The sequence below is a fragment of the Arvicanthis niloticus genome, chromosome 4 (assembly GCF_011762505.2).
Source record: "Arvicanthis niloticus isolate mArvNil1 chromosome 4, mArvNil1.pat.X, whole genome shotgun sequence".
Taxonomy (NCBI): domain Eukaryota; kingdom Metazoa; phylum Chordata; class Mammalia; order Rodentia; family Muridae; genus Arvicanthis; species Arvicanthis niloticus.
Window position 1 is genome coordinate 82,530,342 of NC_047661.1, and position 5,499 is coordinate 82,535,840.

The following is a 5,499-nucleotide window of genomic DNA, read 5'->3' on the forward strand; positions in this document are numbered from 1 at the left end:
CTTCCAGTGCCAACTGAGTCACCAGCTTGCCTAGCTTTTGCAATCACCAGTCCTTTTTATCTGGCTTTTATCGGGGGAAGTGCTCTTTGCAGCAAATATGGTGACTCAAGCTTAGAATACTAGCAGTTGGGAGGCTGAAACAGCAGGACTGCCACAAGTTCAAGGTCAGCCTGAGCTACATAATGAGACTCTGTATTAAGAACAAACAGACAAACCTACTCAACAACCACTCTCTCCATTTAATACTTTGCAAATTAAATTTTGTAAATTGACATTTACAGACTGTTGAGTTTACCTTGCTGGGGGTCTTTCTCACTTTGACGGCCCCCTGCAACATTGTTTCCCACCTGGCCCAGTCCTGGGACCTAGTCAATATTTGTAGGGCAACCAGAGGTGTCCAGTTCCTGAGAAGGAAGGAGGTCCTGAAACTCTGTAAGTACTTGGCTTAGTTCACTTTCTGCTACTATAACCTGGTATCAAAGACTGGATAATTTACAAAGGAAAAAAAGTATATTTCTCACAGGATCGAAGGCTGGGGAGGCCAAGAGGAAGTGCCCGTGCTGGGCAGGGGCTTTGGAACTGCTTCCCTCCCAGAATGGTGTAGGGAAAGCAGACCTGCTAGAGACAGCCTTCTAAGTTCCCTCACCAGCAACCCACTCCTTCTAAAACTGGCCCGGTGTCTGTGGTGGCATGAATCTAGCCATGAAGAAAAATCCCTTGTGAGCCTTTCACCTCCTAAAGGCCCGGACTTCCAGTACTGCTACACTGATAATTAGGTCCCATCCTGAGTAGTGGAGGGGACATGCATACTGTAGGACTCCCTGAGGATTGGGTCTCCTCCTCCAGGAGACTGGGGCTCAGAGGGATTACTCCGCACACACAGCTCATCAGCAGTAGGACGGGGTTCAAACCTTGAAGTGTCTGTCTCCGCGTCCCTGCTATGACTCTATGCAGTCTGAGTTTAGCACGCTGTCCTAAGGACTTTGTACTGAGCAATCCCAGCAGTTGCCATCTTTTATTCAGGGGAACTTAACTCTCCCAACAATGGACCATGGAAGTGTGAACTGAGCAGCTCTGCGATCTGGCCTGTAATGTGGTTGGTCACATCCCTAGCCATGTGGCATCTTCACAGCTTGCACTAATCACATGAAAATGTCTGTGGCTGCTTGCACAGACCAGCTTCTTTGGTGGGCTTCTCTTTTTAGGGTTTATAACTTTCCCATTGTTGTTGATATGGGTGACTATAAATACAAATTCATAGACAGGATGATGCTCTTGATTGAAAACTGATGAAAAACCCTACCCCAGGGACCTAAAAAGCACAAGGGAGTGTCATAACCTCAATAAGAAATTCTGAGGGGCCAGGTATGGTGCTAAATACCCCTTTTTTTGTCTTTTTCTTCCTTCCTTCTCCCCCCCCCCTGCTTATCCCCGCCCCCCCAGCTGAGGACAAAACCCAGGGCCTTCACTTGCTAGCCAAGCACTCTAGAACTAAGCTAAATCCCCGATCCTGGTGCTGAACACTTTCAATCTTAGCACTTGGAAGACAGGCAGATAGATCTCTGGGTTTGAGGCCATCTTAGTCTATATAGAGAATTCAAGGCCACCAAAGTTGATACAGTAAAAAAAAAATTCTATAAAAGGAGAAAGAAAAAAAAGATGGAAGGATGGAAGGAAGGAAGGGAGGGAGGGAAGGAGGGAGGGAGGGAGGGAGGGGAACGAGAGAAACCCTGAGGGAGGAGTGCAGGGCCTCTGTGGCTTCATTCACCCTCAGACAGTAACAGGATGGTGATGCTTGCTCCAGGCTACACATCCAGACACAGCAACCTGCAAGTTTCCTCCCTGTGCCTCTCTTCCCAGAACCTGCCATCCTCTCACCCCGTGCTGTATGGACTAATCACAGACTCACTCTAAATCAAGGGGAATGTATTAACCCCCAGGCTAGTCTAAGCCAAGAGTTGGAGGTTGGGCCTTGCTAGGGAAGATGAGTGCCCAGAAGTGGGTTTCTGTTCATAAGGAAAGGGTTCAGGATTAGAGTGGATCTTCTTTTATTTTTGTAATTAATTAGTTAATTGGTCAATCACTTTTGAGACAGGGTTTCTTGTAGCCAAGGCTGCCTTTGCCCTCCTGCTCCTCTTGCCTTCACTATGCAAGTGTCAGGATTATAGGCATTTTCTGTCTCATCCAGTTCTGGAGTGGATCTGAACCGGCATCCAGTCCCTCCTTACCATGGAAGGTTTCTCCAGCTCTTGTCTTAACCTCTTCACACCTCCAGTTCTCACCACTGCAACCCCTCTTCCCCATCACCTTTCTGTGTTTGCAAGGCCTACTGGTCCCACTTGCACACATCAGCTCACTGTCCACATGAGGTTCGCCAACCCATTCATCCTGGGGTGATACTCAGAAGGCTTGTGTTTCCTTTCTAAGTGGACCTCAAGCACCCGCACTAACCCACCCCACTGCAGCTACTTCCGTTACCAGACTAACCCACTCCACTGCAGCCACTTCTGTTATCCTCTTGCCAGCCAGCCCCAGGGTGGAAGCCTCTTGTTAATGCTCTGCTTGCAAACTTTCCAAGCTCCTAAGTCAACCTCCTGCATTTTATAGGTGTGTTTCATGAGAGTATAGCTCTCTCTCTCTCTCTCTCTCTCTCTCTCTCTCTCTCTCTCTCTCCAATTCCAGAAACAGGATCCACACACATACCCCCATGTCTTCTGAGTTCCCCAACTACACTTGGAGGGTAGACAGCCAGGTGTCCTCAGCCATGCCTCTCACCCCAGAGCTTGAAGAGATGGCAGCTGCTTCTGCATGTGTGAAGCTTGCAGGGGCAGCTCTAGCAATGAAGGCCAGAAAATCCTGGGCATAATTGGTCTTTGGAGTCAGGGGGCTATATTTCTGGACTAATTTAAGTGCTATCACGGACAAACCAGGCCTGCCTGCCACACTGCTAGGATACATACAACAGAAGGAAAGAACTCAGCGCACAGCGAGACTGCTTCCTCTGCTGACCCAGCACCTGCTGCTGGTAGAAGGAGTCTACATATCCACAAGACTCAGCTGAGGCGGCACCTGCAATTCTCTCTCTGAAACTCTCTTATTTCTTCTCCCTTCCTCTGTTTCCACGGAGCTTGTGCAAACCCTTTGTTGCTGCCTTAGCCCAACATAAAAGATTTCTTTACAGGCTGGCCTGCCTGACTACTAAGGTATGAGTTCCTTCCGGGACGTGTTTTTCTGGATCATCAATCACATGAGGACAGATCCAGCCTGTCAGGCAGTAGGAGCTTAATAAGTCCCCATTGACTTAAATTGTGTTAATTATTGCTTGGGATAGCAGAAAGCATGATTCTGAAAACATGATGATGTAACTTAATAAAAAACAATGATTTATTTGCATAGGATCTGTCCTGAGCAGAGAACAGGAAGAGACAAGAGTGGCAACTGACAAGGACCACCCTTCTGGGAATGAGATGTTTTGGTTTTGTTTTGGTCTTGGTCTGTAGCCCAGACTGGTCTTGAATTCCTTGTATAGGCTAGGCTGACTTTGGATTGGTGGTGGTCTTCTTGCCATCCTCCAACTGCTGACATTCCAAGCAAGTGTTACCATCCAGCTAGAATCCCCTGTGCAGTGTTGGGATCCCTCCAGGAAGAGAAGATGGAGCAGGTTGTGCCTGGGGCTGGATTCTAAGCACTGACTAGGGAAGACTGTGAGGAACCTGGAGCCTAAAGTTGGTACGGGAGGACTGCAGTAAAGGACGTGTCACCTGTGTATATTTAATCATTTTGCCCTGGTTTAGCAAGTCATCCCTCCATCCCTACCTGATCCTCCCCATGGTCCCATCTCAGGTCTTGAATGGACTTAGACCTCAGGAGATAAGGAAGACCTGGATCTGGTAGGTGTCAGAACAAGTGGTAAACCAAATGAACTGTTCAATAAAATACACAGTAACTTCCCACATGGACACAACAAAGTAACAAAATGCAGGCCCCGGGAGATCACACAGTTGGGAAAGTACTTACCTTGTAAGCAAGAGGACCTAAACCCAATTCCCAGAACTCACTTTAAAAAGCAGAGTGTGGCGTGGACTTGTAACACAGCACTGGGGAGGCAGAGATGGGAGGCTCTCTGGGGTTCACTGACCAGTCCGATAGCCTTCTTGGCAAGCTCCAGATCAGTGAGAGGCCCAGTCTCAAAACCAAAGTGCACTTGAGGAGGATTCTGACTTTTGTCAGAACTCACCTGCACACATACCCTGCCAACATATGAACATACACATGCACACAAAACAAAAGCAAAATGCAAAAATATATATTAAAGTACTGTTTTTATGTGATTGAAATTCAACCAAACATCAAAGACAACTAAATTAGATTAGTCTATGCAGGTCTTATGCCCAGTGTTGGGTTGTGTAATAAAATGCAGATTAACCATAAATACTTTTTAGAACTTTATTAATTTAATAAACCGTTGTTTACTAAAATAATGTGTATATGTGCATATGTGTATGTGTGTATGTATGTGTATGTGTGTATGTGTATGTGTATGTGTATGTATGTATGTATGTATGTGTTCATGCCCATACAGAAATCAGAGGATGTCCCTTGTCCGATTCTATCCTGCTCCTTAGGGTTTTGTTTTGTCAGTTTGACACAAGTCTAGGTCACTTGGGAAGAGAAAATCTCAATTGAGAAAATGCTTTCATCAGATTGTCTTGTAACAAGTCTTTGGGTGTTTTCTTCATGATTGATGAGGGAAGGCCCAGCTCACTGGGTAGTGTCACCCCTAGGCATGTGGTCTTGGCTTGTTTAAGGAAGCAAACTAAACGAGTCTTGGGGATTGACCTTAATCTGCGTTCCTCTATGGTCTCTGACTCCACCTTCACTCATGCCTTGAGCTCCTGCCCTGACTTCCCTGCAGGAAGAACTCCCCAAGTTGCTTTAGCACCCAGTATTTATCATGGCCACAGAGAGAGAGCTAGGCCAATCATTCTCCATTTTATTCCCTCTGGGCAGGATCTGCCACTGACCGTGGGGTAGGCCATCCTCAGCAGCAGTGGCAGACACTCTCCTGTCTCACACAGTGCTGGGGTTAGAGGTGTGGCCTGCTCACCTTTTCCCCGGGTGAGGCTGTGGCTTGAGCGCAGGCTCCACACTTGTGCAGCCAGGGCTCTTTCTCACCAAGACTGTTTTCCAGCTCCCATAAATTTTTCCATGCTTTTATTTTAGCAAAATCGCTAATTGTATGGGCATGTAATCAAGATATCCATATTATCTGTCAGTGTGTGGAGGTGTATGCCTTTCATCCTAGCACTCATAATGCACAGTCAACGTGGATTTCTGTGAGCTCAAGGCCAGGCTCATTTATATAGCAAGTTCCAACCAGAATGAGGCTCTGTCTAAAATGAGAGAGAGAGAGAGAGAGAGAGAGAGAGAGAGAGAGAGAGAGAGAAAGCCAGTAGCTTTAAATGCTGAGCCACCACTCCAGTCCCTAAAATCAATATT